This window comes from Microcebus murinus, chromosome 13 (genome assembly GCF_040939455.1).
Source record: "Microcebus murinus isolate Inina chromosome 13, M.murinus_Inina_mat1.0, whole genome shotgun sequence".
NCBI classification, from domain to species: Eukaryota; Metazoa; Chordata; class Mammalia; order Primates; family Cheirogaleidae; genus Microcebus; species Microcebus murinus.
The window spans coordinates 6,517,448-6,537,945 of record NC_134116.1 but is presented as its reverse complement, the minus strand read 5'-3'; the positions used below and the strand labels follow the sequence as shown (position 1 = coordinate 6,537,945).

Here is a 20,498-nt window from a genome sequence, read left to right as displayed (position 1 = left end):
TTCAGCAATCATATTTTTTACATTCCAGGACTTATTTTGTTCTCTGAGTTTTCTTTATATCTTTTCATTTTAAATATTATGCTGATTTCATTTTATGAATTAAAGATCTTTCTAAGTTTTTTCTTCAAAAGTACTTTCTGCTTGTTCTGGCTTGCTTTGGCTCTTCTGAATCCCTTTTGCCTGTTAGTTTTGGACCCAGTCTTTCATGTGGGGGGCTTTTCACAAATGTCTAGTTATCCTTTTCTATATGTTAATATTTTTGAGTTAGGCATCAAAAAACTAATTGAAAGCTTTGGGAGTGGGCTGCGTGATACATCACAGGCTTCACTGTTGCCTAAAACTTGAGTGTTTCATTGCAGGAATATCTGAATGTCAGTTATCTATAGTTTCATGGGTTTTTTTTCTTATTGAATCTTTTTGTTTCTCTAGAGAAGAATTTTGCAATTGTCTGCAAGCATTCTTGGAACTCACAGTTCAATATGTAAACTTTCACTGAATTGTTCTATTTTCTTTTTTTAATTTTTTTATTTATTTTTAATTTTAATGTTTTTATTTTAGCATATTATGGGGGTACAAGTGTTAGAATTGTTCTATTTTCAGTGCAGCTCTTCTCCCCTTCCCTCTGCTATGTTTGTTGTCTCTTAATCTAGTGTCTCTTTGGTTCAGTTTTCTGTAAATAAATCTGCTGTCTTGGAGGAGGGGTCGTTGCTGGTGTGCTGGATGCAGGAGGTGGGAGGTTTCCAAGTCTAACAGGTCTCTACACGGACTTCAAGCAACCTGTGCTGAGCCCGATCGTGTCAGAATCTCAATTTCTGGGCCTTTTCTGCTTGTGGAGTAAGAATGAGTTTGTGTCTTATCATATCACTCACTTTAGGCACTAGGTTTTTGGCTTTTTCTCCTTTTTAGAGGTTTTTATCCTTTTTTTTTATTTTTTATTTATTTTTTTTTTTCGAGTCCCTTAGAGAGTACTATTTTTATCCTTTTTAGAGGACAGAGTCTTGCTCTGTCACTCAGGCTGGAGTGAAATGACATCATCATAGCTCATTGCAGCCTTGAAGTCCTGGGCTCAAGCGATCCTCTCACCTCAGTCTTCTGGGTAACTGGGCCTATAGGCACACACCACCATGCCCTCCTAATTTTGTAGAGATGAGGTCTTACTATGTTGCTCAGGTTGGCATTGAACTCCTGGCCTTCCAAAATGCTGGGATTACAGGCGTGAGCCACTGCACCTGGCCTGGTTTTTGACTTCCTTAAGTCTGCTTACTCTTTCTTATATCTCATCTCCAAAACACTTACTGCCTTTCATAGTCCATTGTTGTCTCCTCTCATTTATTATGATACGTAATTGTAATGTTAGTGGGTCACTAGAAGGAAAAAACAACAAATATATGTGTTGAAACCTCCAAGTTTAACCAGCAGAACCCAACGATGCTACCATTATGTCTAATGACATTTAATGAACGTTACAGCCCTGGTGACAATCTAGAGAACATCTTGGGAGGTTTGCTTCAATGGCTTACATCCATTTTAAGGGTTTGCTTTGCTAATCATATTGGACTTTTTTCTTCTTTTTGTAGGTCTTGGACATTTACCATTTTGTCTCACAAAATTCTTTTCTTTGTCTTCCCACATCCTTGAATCTGTATAGGAAACCAGAGCCAGCTTTAGTTCCTCAACCTCTTTGTTCTCCAGACATCAGGTCACACCATTTTACAGAGCACTGAGCTTGGTGCACAGTCGAGTGGTTCATGAGTAGAGTTTGTAGCAGAGAGTAGAGTTCTGCAGGGTCAAAACACATTAAGGGAAACCCATCTTCCCTGAGCTCTTAGGAGACGCTTAATGCAGTGTGTGTTTGTGGTCTTCCCAGCGTGGGAATGGGTTCTGGATCTACTGATTCCATGCTCTTTTCTTATCTCCACCTCTAGGTTTTCAGTTTCAGGCATCTGTGAGTACTCATCATAAAGCACCTGGCTGGTGGGGTCCTTGTTTCCAAAGATGAAATGTCCCAATGCTGGTTGCAACTGTTCTGAATTTGGAATTGTGGCTCAATGTGACCTGTGACCCCATTTTTTTCCTTTCAACTTCAAAAGACTTTGTCCATTTGGCATGGGGGAAGGGAAGGGGCATAACTCCCACGGAAGTGAAGGGGCCTTCCACACCTGAGCAGAATGAGAATGAGAGTGCTGCAACTAAAGCAAAACCTTGAAATGAAAGTGCTTCTGCAAAGGGTACTTCTTTGGGTTCTTGGGAAGTAGGGACCACAGTGACAAACACCACCAACAACAATGGCAACAGCAGCAGTATCAGTAGTGTGGTCAGTCACCAGAGAGACTTAGGTCAGCAGGCAGCCCAGACCCCAGAGGAACGTAATTCCTGGAGAGGATGATTGTGATCTCAGTGCTGTGATACAGTAGATACTTAGGGCTACGTTCATGGGAACGTAGAATTTTACCTAGCAGCTAGTTAGAGACAGCCAGAGAATTGCCATGGAAAGACTTTAACAAAATTTAGTAATTCATGGGCCTTATTCAGAAATGTTCAGGAATAGAAAATACAGACAATATTTATAAAGGTATTAATTCATTAATTCCATCTCCATCACAAAGAGAGTAGGCTATAGCTGGAACAAAAGCCCCCAAAATAAAGTCTTGTGAAACTACTGTGGCCAAAAATACTTTGCACACAGCACATTCCTTGAATATATAAAAAGGAATGGATTCAAGGATCTACAAATCAAACCCTCAAAAAAGCATTTTATAATTCAGAATTTTATAAGGTTCAGAGTTTGGATAAACAATAAATGGGGAGAATATTTTCTCTTCTCAAAATATGCATATGTGGCTATAATTAAATATAACTGTTCCCTGCTCCTCACTAGTTCATAATATGTACAAAAACGCCAAAATGGAATTATAGCTGGCATTAGAGGACTACATAATCGAGAACATGTATATGACATAGTTTATGTACACAGGGCACAGATATGCTATCTTCTGATGTATCTTCTACCAATACATCAAAAATACAAAGCACAACACAACACAAAACAATTTCATTTGGCTTATAAAATAAAATGAAGAATTTAATTAAATAAACAGACAAAAAATCCTGTTAAATATAAGATTAGAAAATCTTTTCTAAGATTGTACTCTGTAGACATAATCTCCTACAAAGAGATACTTAATTTGAAGTGTAGGAAACTTAATGATAAATTGATTTGATAAAAGCATTAGCTCTATCAGGATTAAGAGTCAGCCTCTAATTCATTGTTGAAAAAGTAGACCAAACAAGGTTTCTGAAATCAAACATACCTCATTGCATTCCTTTTAGAATGCCTCCAAATCTGATTTTCATAAAATGAACTCAATAACCCAAATCTGTATTTATTTTATATTATTATGAGAATTTTCTGTGACCTCAACAGGAGAACACATATTTTGGTGATTTTGTGATTAAAATGCTTATTATAATTAATTTACAAGGAAAAAGGTACTAATGATCCAGAACTCTCTAGCAGCTACAAGTTTACTTGTGAAATTCGTTCTGACAACATGAAAGGGGAGCACTCAGCTGGGGTCAAGCGTTTCAGGTCTCACACGGTAACTCACTGGTGTGTGAGGAGCAAATGGTTCAGAGATTGTGTCCACAAGACATTTGCCATCCAGATTCGCTCGTTCAGCAAACAGGTAATGCCTACTGCATCCAAAGTTCCAAAGCAAAAAAACATGACATTTTGAATCATCTGAAAAATGTAATTTGCTTTCAATTGAATGAAGTAAAAATGAAAAAAAAAATATTTTTCTGCATTTAAAACAAGCATAGCTGATCAATTAAACACAAGTTATGAAAGGGAAAAGTTAAATAACTGTCCCTACCAGGCATGTAGAATCATGCTAACTGAAATGTTAATACTTGGTTTGGATATTTGTATATTTTTCTGCCATGTCTTAAGGCATAATCATGTATCAGAATTATCAGGGATGTATCTGGAAAACAGGGATTTCTGAGTTCCACCCAGGAATAGAAACCCATATTAGATACACCTTAATCTAGGAGTAGGTATGTCTCAGAAATCTCCATTTATAACAAACTCTCCAACTAACTGCTTTGCCCATGAAACTTTGAGAAATATGGTATTCAAACAAGGCTTCACTTCTTTCTTAACATATTGACTAATAAAATGAACAAAAAAATTCCCACCTGGATTTTCCCAGTGCATAGACTACTCCTGATGGAGTCATCAGTTATTCCAAACTCTGGAAGTTAATTCTGTCAACATACAAAAAAATGTATTTTTACAAAACTGACTTTAAGGCGATAAACATCTTCCTTAAGACCTTAGAGCTGTGCTGTGGTCACGTGAAATGCGGCTACTGGTACTGAGGAGCTGTTTCTAATCACGATAAATTTGAATAGCCGCATCTGGCTAGTGCATACCGGACAGAGCAGACAGTCATCGTTTCCATCATCACGGGACGGCCTCGCAACAGTCTCTCAGAGTAGACGCAGTGTCTGGCGTGCTCCACTGGCTTTGAGAGCACCGGGTATGTCCATGAAGTTCCTTGGTGTCCTTCTGGGAAAGCTGCTAGAGTGAAACATATGCTGTCCTAGCATAGACTAGGGTTCCTAGTCTTACTGATAGATAGTATTTTATTTGTGGATGATAAAATGTATTTTGTATTCTGCATTATATTTGTGGACAAAACATTGTGATTGGAAAGTTTACCGGTGAAATGGAAATATTTTCTTTTCCATTGTACTTTCAGTTCTAGAATTCCCAAGTGTTGTCTTTTCAATCATTTTTGCCTATTTGTTTCCCCATCTGTCCCATGGTATGTGCACGTTTCTGTTTGAGTCTTTCAACTTGTCTGTGTTAAAGTCCATCATCTCTGCTGTTTTGGGTCTGCTTCTTTTGACTGATTTGTCTGCTACTCACATTTTCCTCACATTTTCTTGTTTTTTCACATATCCGGTAATTTTTTATTACATGCTGCACATAGTGGATGCCACTTTGTTGACTGTCTGAGTTTTGTTCTCATTTAAAGAGTATTGAGTTTAATTCTGACAGATCAACTTAATCCTTCTAAGTCTTACCTATAAGCTTTGTGGTGCACATCTAGAGTGGTCTTTGCTCCAGGGCGAGAGTGCCCTGTTCTTGAAGTGTGGCATACTAGTTGGGCTCGTGATGTGTTCACTGAGGTCTCTCTCTTCCGGGATGATTGGCCTGCACTGTCTCCCAGCGCCCTGTAAGTTCTGGAATCTCAACTCCGCTCTCATCTCCTTGGTGACTGACCTTGGCCTGACAGTTTGAGTCTTGCCCTCAGCATGCAGAGCGAAGCATCCAGCCACAGGCTCAAGGGACCTCCATGCGGGTTCCTGGAGCCCCTTCTCTGAGCGTCCCCTGCATCCTGCCCTGCGGCCCCGCAGAGTCCCACTCTTTGCTCTCCTCCTCCTCACCTCAGCAGGCCCCTCTCCTTGCATGCTGTTTGGAAAGTGCCTCCACACAGAAGGTGCCCAGAGGTCATCTCCTTTGCTTCTCGTCTTTCAGGAACCACAGTCCACAGCTGCTTGTTGTCCAGCATCTGAAAACAGTTGTTTATTATCTTCTGTCCAGTTTTATAGATTTTTAACAGCAGAAGGTCTAGTTTGATGCCAGCTTCTTCCTCATGAAAAAGAAGTGCGAATGGAAATTAACTGTCACAGCTGAAAAAAATGCTATTTTTTTTTTAAATTTATACAGTAGACCTTCCACTGATGAAAGAAATCTGCCAGAGGACACAGTCCAGATAAGCTGACTTTACTTGGATAGAAAAGGTTTTCAGAATTTATCAGGCCAGTGATATGTCACATAATTTTGTCAAGTTCTGGACGTATATTCACTTATAAAATGAAATGAGAAGGAAGGCATAGTCCCTGGGTGAGTGCTGTCCATGGGGCTGGGAAGCCAGGGACGCTGGTTCCTCTGGACCCTGTGCACTTGCTTGCGTGACTCGGACCAGAACTTTGGTTCTCTGGCTGTGCGCCACGATACCCCGGGCCATCATGGCACACTCACAGAGGAGCCGGTAACATTGATATTTTCAACATGCTGGAGAAACACAGTGATACTGTGTTACTTGTCGTCTGTGGACACTGTGTAGACTGGTAGCTCACAGGTTAACATCAAACCGTTCCATTTTTTACAACAGCACTGTACTTTTTATGAAGCTAGGTTTTTGGCAGCTGCTGTGATAAAAAAAGTAAGCACCCCACAAAAATCCATGTGAACATGAAAGGAAGGGGGTGGCAGCAAGATCTGATACCAATGGCAGGCACACCCATGGCTTTAGTGAGAAATTATCACTATTTAAGAATGCAATTAAAATACCACTCTCCTGTCTTTCCTTTTGTAATTTATTCCTTAAAATAAAAGAAAGTTATTTATCCTGTAGAATTCCCCACAGTCTGGGTTGGGGATGGAATCTGTGGTGCAGTTTTTTCATTCCCTCTTTCCTATGTTTGCTGGAAACTGGCAGTTGAAGCCCAGTGCTCTTCAGGTTGTGTTTGGGGCAGAAGGGAAGACGACGTTACTTCTCGGTGTCTCTGTTAGCAGCCGTGATGATGCCAATGTGCAAATTCACCTGTTAATTAGGAGTTGCAAAATGGTTAATTTTAGTTCAATCATTCCTAAAAGTTTATCAGCTGTAATATTTCTACAAAGAAAAAACATGTCTCCTTGACGCGTTACCCAGTGGTGGAGGTAGTATAAAAAGACAAAATATGCAAAATATGCTAGATTCTTTCCCTTTACTTCCTAGTTTTCAAAATGAGTTGGTTCCTTTTATTCACCTTATTTTAGGCTTTTGGAAGCATTATCCTGAGAAGGGGTTCGTGCGCTTTGCCAGATTGTCAAAGGGGTTGAACAGTGGGGACTTCCTGCTTCAGCGGACCCCAGGAAATTCAGGGTTGCATCAGGATCTGGCGCTTACAGGATGAGGAGGATGCTGTTCGTTCTAAGCCAGACCTGACTTGAAGTAAATGAGATTTGTCTTTGGAATTTTTTCTAATTTCAGCCCTCCCAGAGTGCACTGTTGTTTAGCCTCTTACCTTTTAAGATCCAGCCGATCTCCAAAGTATCATAATTCCAACCATCACCACTTTATCGCCTCCCACAGCGTGTGGTCTTTCTCTAGGGCAGCCGGTGGGTGGCGAGATGCCACCCTCACTGCACCGCCATGTGCACACGCCTGTGGGCCCGCAGCGGGCACGGGCGAGAGGGAGCGCGGTGTCTCATTCCAACACTGACGGTGCTGGCGCCAGCCTTGGGCACCTCGGCTGATCGCTCTGCTTCTTTGAGCTTCAGTTTCTTCAAATGGGAAATGGCAAAAAGGACATCTAACTTGAAGGATTGTTTTGAGAACAAAAGAAGGAAACGTTCTGCAAAGATTGAGACACTATAGACCCTCAAAAAATATTTGTTAAATCTGACTATTAATTCCAAAGAGCAGGGGATTTGTTAATTAGATCATCAATACTGGCCATGATATTAAAATAAAATTTATTGTATTGTGAGATACTTATGATTCAGGGCCCTAAGTGACAAGACAGTCCCATCCCTTTCAACTATTTCTGTCTCTCTCCCTCTTCTCTCTCTCCTTCCTTCCTTTCCCTTTCCTTCTTTACTCTTTCCTTCTCTTATTGTTCTTCTTTTCTCTCTCTGACTCTCTCTGTCTCTTTCTGTCTTTGTCTCTCTCTCTGCTTCTCTCCACATGCCATGCCAACCTCTGTCCTGCTAAGGGCATGGGGCAGAACTCTGGCAGAGTCAGGGCCACCTGGCTCTAAGATGTCCCTTGTCACCAGCCACACTGCACCCACGACGTGGCTTCTCTTCTCTGGGCCTTCCCCAGGCTGCCCCATTCCAGACCTTTCAGCATAGTCGGCCTCTCACTGCCCTGGGCGTGAAACGGCCATAGCCTGCCCTAATCCCTAACGCAGTAAGATCTGTGTTGTGTTTCAGACCCTCCTTACAAGATCGTGGGGTGCTCCGTTTGGTTAATCTGAAGTCGGCTGTGCCCTCAAAACCCTCCATGATTCCTTTCGTGCCCTCCTGTTCCGACTCGTCCGCTCCTGAGAACGGCCCCTCCATCTTTCAACCCCTCTCTGCAACAGTTTCCCCACCAGGCCCCTCCTCCTCCTCAGGCCACTGGGCTGCTGCTTCTGCAGCAAGCGCGGCGGGGCTGGGCTCGCTGGCTCCTGCGCCGCTGCCTGCGGGGCTGCAGGGGACAGGCTGCGCCGAGGGCGGGCGATGGGCTTAGGAGCGCTTTGCCGTCGTGCGGGTGTGGGCGGATGCCAGCGTTCACATCTCCCCGCCGCGTTTCCCTGAACCTCAGTTTCCTTAGTAACGCGGGCGTGAGGAGCATCCACCTTGCTGTGCCACACGGGTAGGCCGCAGGTTCGCAGCGTCTCACGTGGGCGTGCACGTATTAGCCGAGCTAGAGACTAACAAGCGCAGTCCCCTTTCCTCCGCCTCGGCCGTCCCTGCCTGCATGAGGCTTCTCCTCTGTTTGGTCTAAAGTCTACTTCCCTTTGGCTCCACAGTTATCCTCAGTAACGCGGCACAGCGGAGTGGTGAAAGCAAACTTCGGAGTCACACCTGCGCGGGTCCAAATCCCAGGCCGACACTGCCGGTGTTCAGTGAGGAAAGGGGGCAGGGTTACAGTGAGGACTGAAGGAGACAATGAGGGTGGAAACAGTGTAGCACCGGTGCGCGCTGTGCTCCTCATGCACACCGCATCCTGACTCTTGTCAAGTGAGCCTTCCTGCCCTCTGTCCGCACAAAAATCCCTACTCATCCATAAGACTCAGCCCACCCCCAACCTTCTCAGATGGGCAAGGCCTCCTGGAGACATGGGGGGGACTGGGAAAGCCAGACTATCAGGTTTCTGAGGCGCATGGCAGCAGCTCCAAGTGGCTCTGGAGCCCACAGTGTGGACGGGACATAAAGTCCTGGTACACCGACAGCAGCAATGACAGCAAGTGCAGGCACAGGGCTCACCGTGGGCTGGAGAGGGTCTGTGAGCTGCAGCCTGACCCAGGAGTTCCAGCTCTTAACTGCCCTCCACTCCGACTCCCAGACTGGGGTCAGGACTCTAGGGAGCCTCCTCTCAGCTGTGGAGAGCAAGTCCTGACCCCTAATCCAGTCCCCTCCCAAAATTCCAAGTCCTGAGGACTAAGCCAAGTTCTGAGCTCCTGAGTGAGCCCATTCGTTGTAAGTGAAAGTGAAATGTGATCCTTTCACAGAGTCAGAGACCGGAAAGAGCTTCTGATTTCGGAAGAACAATTTTTTAAATGCATTTGTGTGCATAACATCCATTGCAGTTGCTGATGGTGGAGTCAGTGACTAATAAAAATGTCATTTCCTGTGATTTTTATAAATTATAGTAAATATGCCAGTAATCACCCACATTAGCGGCTGAGATGCAGGCAGCCAGCTGGAATAGAGGCTAGGGGACCTGAGTGAGGCCTCGAGAGGTAGACCCCACAGGTGCAAATTGACACCTAGGAAAACAGTAGTTAATACATGCTAGAATTTGGAGAAGGAGAAAAGTGTTAAAATAAATGTATGTCAAGCAGACAAATTTGGACTTCTCCATGAGGATCTGTCATGTCAAACAGGAAATAGCTATAAATTACTTGTAATAGTAAAAATCTTGTCATTTATAACCTTTAAAGCAACGAGCTCATTTAACACATCAACTCACAGATCATAATGCAGGAGAGTCAGCCTGGGCATTTATTTCGCATTTAATGTGTGGAAGTGGGGGCAAGCCAGGCATAACTTCTGAAAGACCCCATGGTGTCCTATCAGCTCTTGAAGCTGCAGAATGAGCCAGAGAGGTAACTGCCCCGAGTTTGGTGTGATGAATATGTCAAGATATGAAAACTGTTTCTACTTCTATAAAGAAATTAAGACATGATTGGAAATGTCATGCCTTGGGTAGTGTCATAATGAATAATTCCAAATAAATCCCACCATTATTCTGTTTATTTGTTTTACTTAGAAGCTATTTGAAGTCATTGGAGCTGAAAGTGTGCTTCAAAACGCCAAGCACATTTGCAGTATCTTGTAATCATCTTGCTAACGAGTTCACAGCAAACAATACTTGGAGTTCTGTGTTTATTTCAGATACCTTGGTATATACTGCTTATAGAGAAGAAAATCACGGCTGGAGACATATTTTAAAAGAGGCTATAATGTCTGCACTAAAGCGATCCAGGGGAGTGACCCAGGAAGATGAACACACAAAGCCATTTTCTGCATTATTTGAAAATTCAGTGGGAGCTAGGTGTTTATGAAAGAAATGCTTACTTAAGTTTGCATGCATTATGAATATATATTTGTTTATTAATGAACACAGGGTAAGGGGAGAGGCTCAGACAGGAGGAGTAAGACCAAAGGACAGCCACACCCCAAACTAATCATCCCCTCATTTAGAAAAAGCCCCAAGAGTGGCTGTGAAGCACACAGTTCATGCCAGCACATAGCTGGCTCCATGAGCTATCAGGAAGAACAAAGTGGTCTCCAGAAAGACACTAACTCAGAGTGTCTGTCATCCTCTGATCTCCTCCTGGCATTTCTGCACCTGCATTCTCTCCTCACCCAGCTCCATCAGGGCCTAACTCTGGCAGGAGCCAGAAGTGCCGTCTGCTGCATCTTGCTACAATTCAGCCCCCATCTGTGAGCACACGGGCACCAGGGCGCGTGCACATGCGCGCACACACAGACACACATGCACAGCTGCATGGGTGCGGTGCAAGCTCACTACAGGCACACAGGCTCAGAAGGGCACAGGTGTCCTCCCGGCCACATTTGGAATTCCTGGGTCTGTTGGTTGGTAACTTCCTCCCTCATCTGCTTTCCCACATTCTGCCACGGTACACTTCTAGTGGGATAAAAATTGTGTCTGTCTGTATGAACACAAGCTAACTGAAAAGGAAACACTGAATTTAATTTTAGGAAGAAGTTAAAATTTTAAAATTAAGTTCAACTGGTAACCATTTTAACTGGTTCCTTGCATTTCACTGGTTACTTTAAAATTGTTGATTTTTCTCTGAACTTAATCCTGCTTTCAAAATAATGGTTAGTTTTTACATATAGGTGGTGGTCACAAGTGTGGATGAGAAGAGATGTTTGAAGGTGAACATGAGAGCCCATATGGGTAACGAGTTCAAGTGCTGTTTAGTTCATTTAGATGAAAATCCTGTAATTCAGGGAGAAAAGCTGATTCTGGCATCAATTCACACCAATTAACCACATCCAAGCGGGAGTACCCAAACCAAACCACACCACACCAAATAAGCCTAAATTACTCACTTTACTTTGGCATATACCAAATATGTATTAATATGTGTGAAGGAGCACATTGGATTTTTTCATATCTGAATGTGTCAAATAAAGTGAATAATTGAGGTTCTTACTCTAACTTAATTTACGAAAAAAACCCAGCAATCTACAATTTTTGCTTCAATTGCTAGATTATTGCTGATGGAAGAATATTTTTATTTTTACCTTTTCTTTCTCTTTTTGGTGAATTGAATGGATAAATGTTTTAATTCTACATTTCTAAACTATGTATAACTAGACAGTATGTGTTTTATGTGTTAACTACACATGATTGTTAACACATTTATTAATTTACAACAAAGTTTATTTCTACAGAACAATGGGTAATTTTGAAAACAGTTTGAACAAAATGTTATAAACTCATTATTTGACTAACTCAACTATACATGCTATACTTTTTTGGTCCTAAGGTACACATTTTAAACATTTTTATCACCTTTGGAATAGAAATGCACTATTACCATCAGTGACAACTTACAATTATAATTGACAGTTTTTTCTTTCACAGCAGCATGTAAAGATGCATTTTTTAATGAATGGCATCTTAAGCTTGTTGAAATAGAGAGAAAAAGTGTATGTGTGTGAAAGCATGCAAATGATTTCTTGTCCAGATGGTCTAAGCCTGCAGTCCCCAACCTCTGGGCTGAGGACTAGTACTGGTCAGTGGCCTGTTAGGAACCTGGCACAGCAAAAGGTGATCGGGCAAGAGTGAATCTTCATCTGTATTTACAGCCACTTCCCATCTCTCGCAAAACTGCCTGAGCTCCGCCTCCTGTCGGATCAGTCACTGTCTCCCATCACCCCCAGATGGGACCGTCTAGTTGCAGGAAAACAAGCTCAGGGCTCCCACTGATTCTGTATTATGGTGAGTTGTATAATATTTCATTATACATTACAATGTAATAATAATAAAAATAAAGTGCACAATAAATGTAATGCACTTGAATCATTCCCAAACCACCCCTCCCCATTCTGGGCTTGGGTCCATGAAAAAATTTTCTTCCATGAAACCAGTCCCTGGTGCCAAAAATGTTGGGGACTGCTGGTCTAAGGTGAAGAAAAATCATGTGTCAAAGATCAGTGCTCCTCCCTAATACTTCTTTATGTAGGAATTATGAATTAAACACTCAAATTTCCACATAACTCTTTTTTTGTCTTTATAATAGGTGGTCTACACATGCTCGAGTGTGTATTCAATGGAGAATTTCTGTTGCTTTGCCCACCATCAACTGAAAAAGCTACAAATGAAAACTCTAGAAGATTCTCAGAGGATGAATCAAGTTTCCCAGTTGGTGCCAAAGCTGAAAATAAGTATCCCTCCTCCCCCCAAATCAAGGTTAGTACCACTGAATGTTTAGTTAATGTTACACATTTTGAAATAAGCATGAAGTTCACAGCAAAATACGGTGCTACTTCGTGCTTGCCCTCTGGAAACTTTACAAGGCAATCATTGTAATGCAGAAAAATCTCTATCACTGACCCCTCAACCATGCCACGGGGTGTTTCTAGTCTGGATTCTTTCTAGGTCTTTTGTCAGAGCCATAAGTCTTAGAGAGGATTGGGAGCCGATTCTAAATATTAATTCAGTCAGAGGTGGTATGGGAGAGTGAAGGGAAGAGAAAGAATATATTTAGGTTTTTGTTTTGTTGTTTTAGTTTTAAATGGTCAGGATTCCAGACAGGAAAAACAGCCACGCTGGGCCTCTGCTGGGACAGCTGCACACCTACTACTCACCGCCAGCCTGCCCGCCGCGGGGCATGCAGAGACACACGCACGTGTGCGGTGAGTGTCTAAATTCTTTTCCCCTCCCAGTTGTGTCACTGAAGGGCTGAGGTTGAGATTGCTTCTCTTTCTGTCCAGGCACTGTTCTCTGTACCTCATCTCATTCTTCCTGGGACCATCCTATATGCACAATTTAAAGGGAATTACCTATTACTTCAATTATTTGTTTCTTATCAACTGATGTTAAACTACAAGGATTTGCATTGAAAGGACACAAAGAAAGAGCAAGTCATGGCACAGCGCCAAATGAAAGAGTAATGTTCTGGTGAATTTAGCCTAAATAATTTACTGCTATATAAAAGTGGAAAAGTGGAAGGTGAACCCTTTGACCAATAAATCTCTCCTGCCCATGAAACCCTTATCTGGTCTCCTCCAATATATTCCACACGAGGAAGCCATCATCATTGGCTCTGGTTTGTTATTTGTAAACCTTGATCTTCTGCACTTGGTGTCCTAAATATGGATAATTAGCATCAGTTTATCACGCTTCTGCATATTTTCTCTTCTCTCCAAACATGCATGCTTCTATTGGCTGCCATTCTGCTACAGAAGATTATGGAGACAGATTGCAGAGAATGAATGTGCTAAACGAGATTAGGAAGGAATAGAAATAGCAACTTGGCCAATAAATTCCTCGTGAGAGCCTTATCATGCAATTACACGTTGACTTGCTTCACACTCTCCCAGCCTCTTAATCCAACACCCCCACCAGGAATAAAATTTCACTAATTTCTGAATTACTGCATATCCTCCTGACTTGTTACTGAGAATGGTTGGAAGGAGAAACATTACTGAAAACAACATGTCAAACTTTACAGTAAAAAGTAAACTTTAAATGTCAAAATGGGTGGTATGAATTTGGAATGTTTAAAGCATTTAAGCATCTACAAATGGATGCACAAAGCCTTGGCATAGAGAGATATTTAACTCTTCTTTGAGTGCCAATTCTCTTGTGCCACCTTTGGGGATTCAGAACTGAAGGATTGCGTTGATCTTAAACAGGACTATCCAATGTGTTTAAAAACAGGACAAAGCACTAACTGATTTCCTTACTTCTTATTACCGATAACAGTCATGACACCCCTGAGTACTTCTGGGCAAATCACTTGACCTCTTGAAGTACCATCTCCTCCTTGCTCAAACAGGCTCTTTCACATCCAAGGCCCCCCAGCTTACTCTCCTTACTGTGTCTAAACTTCTAAGTCTTGCCCACTCCAAGTCTTACAAAGAGTGTAAACAAGAACTCGAATAGGGCATCTACAGGGGGAGCTCTCTTCTCTTTCCTGTCTGCCTGTTAATGTCATTCTCTCCAGGGCTTTATAATAAGTTAGGTATTTAAAGAGGCCCATTACGCCTTTCGATCCACCAGGGGACTATTTATAGCACAGAGCAGCAGTCACACATTATGGTGCCCCTACAAAAGCAAGGCACTGCAGCAGAAGGAAAACCCTGTAGGACTGAACTTGTGTTTACTGGAAGGAATGGAAATCAAGATCAAATGTCAAAATGATACATTTGAGCTTGTAGAAAAGGAAAGACATGTAATTGATGGTGGAAAGAATTAATTGGATAAAGAAATGCACAGCAAGTGTAAAGAGTTTTTACATATAGAGTAGAATGTTGCCTTCACCGTCTCTCCTCCAAGAAATGCCTGTTAGTCACAACCGAAGACTGTGACCGCGAGTAATCCAAGGAAGGATTCCATATTTCCTTTTCAAAGGACCGGCTTCCAGGCTTTGAGTTCAGAGACAAAATGGCACTGCTTCATTCAGTAAACATGTTTTGAGTGTGTCTTTTACATACACACTACCAGGCACTGTTCTAGGACCACAGGGCTTAACAACACGAAGGAGCCCTGCCCTGGGCGAGCTGCCAGTTGCTGGGTGCAGGCATGCCTTGCCCTGGGTGAGTACGGGCTGGCCTTTTGCAAGCTGATTGGTCTGCTACTGGCTGCCCAGGATTGCCTTTCTGGAAAGAAAGCCAGCCCAGAACCGTTGTGTACCTTAATTGGGAGGGAAGGATCCAAGGGCCTGGGAGGCAGCCCTGGGAGGCGCTTGTTTGAATGGTTAGAGACTCTTGGTAAGAAATAACACCTTGAAGAACGCCTGTTTTCCTGAACCAGTCATGAACATGTGCCATAGGGTGGCAGTTGCAGCTCCAAATGCTGAGGTCATCTGGGAAGAGCAAACACACACACCTCTCAGTGGTCAGAGAAGTTCTTCCTTCCCTGCAGTTTGCTGTCTTCTAAGCCCTTGAAATCCAGCTGTTCCTGTTCTAGGGGTGGGAGGACAGCAGCCCTGTTGACTGGATGTGGGGAAGGGAGTCGGTGAAGGCTTAGGACTGGTTTGTGGTTTTGTTTCCTGGAAGAATATTTTGGAGGCTTTGCAAGACTAGTTTTGGGATCTCTTGGGTTTGGCTTCATCTCACTCCTCCATTCAAGCTAGGAGCACAGCCAAGACTGCCAAGGCCTCCCCAGGCCACAGGCCCAAAGCAGACTGGGCTTGGAGCGCAGCTCAGCAACTAAAAGTGGGGAGCCTGGGGGCCGGCACGAAGACCCGCCCTGGGGCAGGGGACAGAGAGTGCGAAATCAAATGAGGAGTTATTAATAACTGTTCTCCCCTCCCCTGGCCGGTAGCCTGAGTCGTGAGCTGTCTATGTTGGTGGGGGAGGAGGGAGCCGTTTGCCATTAATCTGGGAACAAACGGCTAACCTCGGTGACTGGTATTTTCGCTTTTCTTTTCTCACTTTTCTCAGTGTGGGGAAAGCAGCGGAGCCCGCGCGAGCGATTGTGAGGGGCTCTGCTGGAATTTGGCAGCCGCAGCTTGGAGAGCAGCCCCATGCTGGCTGCTATTCAGAGGCCGGTTCTCCTCGAGCTTTGGAAGTTTCACTCAGCCGTGCACTCAATGGCTTCACAAAGCTGATTACAAGCTTCAGCGCATTCCTGAAGGAGCCAAAAGCGACGCAGGTGCAAACGAGCCGAGGGAGCCCCTTATCCCGGTGACAGAATGGGACAAGCTGGGAAAGGCTTGGACCACACAAATCCAAGGCTCACCAGGCAGCAGAAAGCCTGCCTTGGGAACCGGGGGTCATTATCCCCCATTCAGCGGGACCTGGGGACCCTGGGGCCGAGGAGGCCGGCCCGGTGGGAGCACCGCCGCCAGCTCGGGGCGGCAGCAGGGACCCCGCTGGGCCCTGCGCCCGGCTGGGGCTCTGGGAGCTGGGCCGTGCTTTGCAACGACAACGTCAATGAAATCCCTGCTCGGACAGGCCGGTGTCAAAACTAACAGGAACACGGAGAAAGAGCATGGCAGGACGCCACGCCGCGTCCGGACGGAGAGTAACTTTTGTTCGTCCGGCGTCCAGGCCGCACGGCCCTGTGCCCGCTGTAGCTCTGGCCCGGCTTGTCTCCCGGTGACCCCGGCCACCGACACTCAGCTCCAACGGTCGCTTTGTGCTCCTTCCCGTAACCCGCCCTTCCCATTCGTCTTCGTCCCCGCGTGGCAGCAGGGTCTAGGGGACAGGACCCTCACTCAGTGTAGGGGGAGGGACAGTGACCGCGCGCGGGGAGTGGGGGCGGTGGGTCCCGGAACGGTGGGTCGAAGCGCGCCTGGCGTAACCTAGGACGATTTCGCAGCGAGGCTGGTTCCGCGGCAGGGGAGGGCCCGTCCTTTCCTGGAGTGATTCTCGGTGTCTTCCGCCCGCCCTCGAGGACAGACAAGCAGGGCCTGCGGGCGGCGGGGGGACTAGGACAGCTCTGGAGAAGCGCGCGGGAGAGGACAGCCTGCGGGACGGGGACTTGGAAGTGGGAGGGAGGGGTGGCCAGAGCGCAGTGGAGGGAGCGCTGGGGGAGGAGCTGGAGCTCGGGCGCCCTAGAGGCTGCTGCTGTGCTCCGGCCAGAGCCCCCGAGCTGCGTCCTGCCGAGCGCCACCTGGAGTCCCTGCGGGGGCCGGCGCCCGGATCCCCAGTGCGCGGTCCCCTCGCCCCGCGCCCCGTCAAGGCTGCGCGCCCACCAAGGCCTCGGCCCTGCCCGCAGAGCAATGGGCCGGGTGCGCCCTGGGTCCCCGCGGGCAGGGCGCAGGCGGGCAGGGCGCGCGCGCCGACGCTCTTTTGTCTGATAACTAATTTGAGTTAATGCGATCTTTATGTAAAGCTAACAGCGGATAATTGTCTATTTTCAAGCCAACAATCTCCATCACAATCACTTATCTGGAAACCTGCGGCTGGATTAATAGTTATATTCCCGAGATGAGCCTCGCTGCGATTCTCAGCGAACGCGGGTGGGGACCTGGAGACACCTCCCGGGCCCTCGCGGGGACATTGCGGGCAAGTGTTGCTTCCGTCCCCGACATGCCGTGCCCAGGTGTTGTGTCCCCGGGCGAGGGCTGCTGGGTGCCTTCCCCAGGACTGGCTTTTTGCTGGGGCGCTGGAGACGGAGCGGGTAGGAGGAGGGTAGGGGAAGAAAGGGTTGGGGGACTGGGCAGCCCTGGCCCAGCCCCACCTGGGTAGGCCCTCCGGGTGTCGCGGTGCGTCCTCTGAGTGGCCGCAGTGGAAGAGCTGTCCGAGAAGGAATCAAACATTTTTGGCTTGGGAGAGACAATGTCCTGAGCGCCCCCCCTCCCTCCAACCCTCTGGGTTCCTCTAGCTGCACTCGTTCCCACTTAGGTCCCTCCCCCAGAGCCTCCTTCAAGGCCTGGTCTCTGCGAGTTATTGAGAATATTTACACCTCTCAAGACTGAAATCCCCGGGAAATTTTGGACGCGGACACCAACCCCAGTTCCGCAGTGATGCGGAGCTCAGTGCTAGGGGTGGAAATGGTGGCAGATGGCGCGTCAACCCTCTGGGGAAGACGAACTTGTATTACAGAGACTTGTCTTTCTGAGCTGAAGTCAAAACATCAGCGTCAAGCGAAAATTATTTTGGTGGTGGTGGAGGTGCTCTGCGTGTGTGACTTCGTTGCTGTAATAAGTGTGAAACGACTTCTGAAACCAAGTACTGCTTTTGGCTGGCAACGTGGACGTAAACCACCCTGACTCCATGTACTGCCACAGCTCGGAGTCGCCACCCAAGGACCACAGCCGCCAAGTTTTCAAAATGGTCTTTCTGGAAAATAACAAATTCAGACTCAACTGGTAATAGGTTTTGGCCACAGAGAATGAAACTATTTGCTCCCCCTTTGGCAGCGTAACTTTTAAACTTTGACGAGTGAAAGATTACAATGAAATAAAATGCCATAAAATTATTGGAGTTTTGGATAAAAGACGACCCCAAATCACTCCCCAAACGAGGCTTTGCAAATTCCTGTTTAAAATCCTTGTCTTTAATTTTCCCCTCCAACAGCAGGCGACGTCTTCAAGAGCAAACAAGCCAGTCCCACCGCGAAAACATCAAACCCAAGTTCTTGCTAAGCTTCCCAGCGTTGTTTTTTCTTGTGGCGTTCGGGAATCATCCCACTTCATCTCTCACCTGAATCTTGTCGCCCCGGCCATCTTGAAGTGATGCGTGAACAATGCTGATCCCCGCGACAGACTCGCCGGTCAATCAGGCGGAACAGTCTATGCAAATGGCTGGAGAGGCCAAGCGCCGGGAACACTGCGCCCATTGTCTGGGGCATTTCAAAGTGCGGAGCAGCTGCGCAGACTTGTCGCCTCGGACCCTCAGTTGCCACACTAATGTCATCATTGCAAAACATCAGATTTTGAAAACTATACAATCCGAATTCATTAGCAGCCTTCTCAGGGAAGGTTTCTTTTCCTCATGACAAGTTCCAAAGTCCAGGTCCCTTTCTGTTGGTAGGGGGTAGGAAGAGGAGGGGCAGTGGGGAGGAGGGAGTTTTTTTTGCAAGTGACAGCCTCTGCTGATCCATAGTTTCCTCTTTCTGGTGGGTTCCCGAACTTTGAAAACCTTTCTTGGGGTTCTGAGCTCAGATGTCTGACTCAAACGACCCTGAGATTTCCAGATATCCTAGTTTTCTCTAAAGTGTTGCTTTAATATTGCAAGTTTGATTCATTGAAAGAAGCCAAGGTATCAAGCAGAGTGAATTTAACAGACATCATCTTCTGTTTTAATTATAGCACCAGTGATAGTTTCTGAAACCATTTGCTTCAGGCTGAGCTCAAAACAATACACAGCAGAGGGTTTGTGCTCCCTGGAGCAAACAAGTAGTATGGCCAGGCAGCGCTACTCTGCAGCACTCTTACAAACAGCTCTAGAACTTTCGTCTCTGTCATGTATGTAACTGCTTTCATTCCCTCTCCCTCCATAGCCTCCTCCGCTGCCCGGCGCATCTCCCCCAGCGGCCTCGTTCCCTGAGAACTCCCGGGGCGGGAAGGATGCGCCTGGCGGGGCGGGGCGGGGCGCAGAGCTCGGACGCGAGCCCGGCGGGCGCTGGGGCGAGTGCGGGCGGCCGACCGCGGCTGCGGGCGCTGGGACCGGCGAGCGCGAGGGTCTCGGAGGCCCGGCGAGCTCCCTCCGGCCCACCGGCCTCTGCTGACGTGCTGCTCTGCTTCACAGGATGCCCCCTCCCTCCTCGCCCTGGGCTGGAAGAACTCCCAGGAAAGGGAGTCACCTGGAGACAGCCAGCAGGACAACCGGGACCCAGAGCGAGCCGGGCGGGACCACGGCTCGCCCCTGCGCCCCGAGGCCGCTGCTGCCTTCCGGCTTCTGGACCAACCGAGGGGGCCGGGTATGGAGTTGGCGTGCAACCAAATCCTGTTTGCGTGAACACGAGAACAGGGAAACAAAGGGAGAAGAGGCCCCATAGGGTGTGTGTCCTGGGGTTGGGCCGGCGACGCTGGAGGCTGCGATGGCGACGCCATGGAGCAGCTGCGGGAGGGAGGACCCTCCGACGCCGGACTCCTCCGGGGAGCAGGACGAGAACGCTCTTTTTCTCACCAAAGTCGTGTGACGCGGCCTCGAGGCTGCGCAGTGTCAGCTGAGACGCGGCGCGGTGGCTCTCGCTCAGGTCTCACGTGGCCAGGCCACATGCGGGGCCGGGACAGGCTGGAAGCCAGGACGCCTGATGCCCGGGCTGCCTCTGAGCCGGCGCCATGGGAGGAGGGCGCGGGCCGTGCTGGAGAGGGGCCTTGGCCAGGCTGGACCGCGTCCGGCTGGGGGTGGACGCGCCGGATGTGCCTGCTGAGGGAGCGCAGGTCACCTTCGCCCTAAGGGCGCCCATGGCTCAGTGGCTGGGAACATCCTGGGACCCACCTGGCCTCCCGGTGGAAAAGGCCCGAAAGGCCGCTCCAGAGTGTGGCGGGGATTCTGCTGCATTCGCGCACGCGCGCGCCACGTACATGCGCGGGTTCAGCCTCACTTTGACACACTGCAGGGTCAC

The 20,498-nt window shown here is 46.8% G+C and overlaps 1 long non-coding RNA gene across 1 annotated transcript in view; it reads left to right on the top strand.

The window, feature by feature from the left end:
* Positions 1-20,498, top strand: part of LOC105864232 (uncharacterized) — a 53,345-nt gene that overhangs the window by 31,159 nt on the left and 1,688 nt on the right. The window contains exons 2-3 of the long non-coding RNA XR_001150897.3: positions 12,550-12,719; positions 13,039-13,165. This is a non-coding gene — a long non-coding RNA (uncharacterized LOC105864232). The remainder of the gene's footprint in view (positions 1-12,549; positions 12,720-13,038; positions 13,166-20,498) is intronic.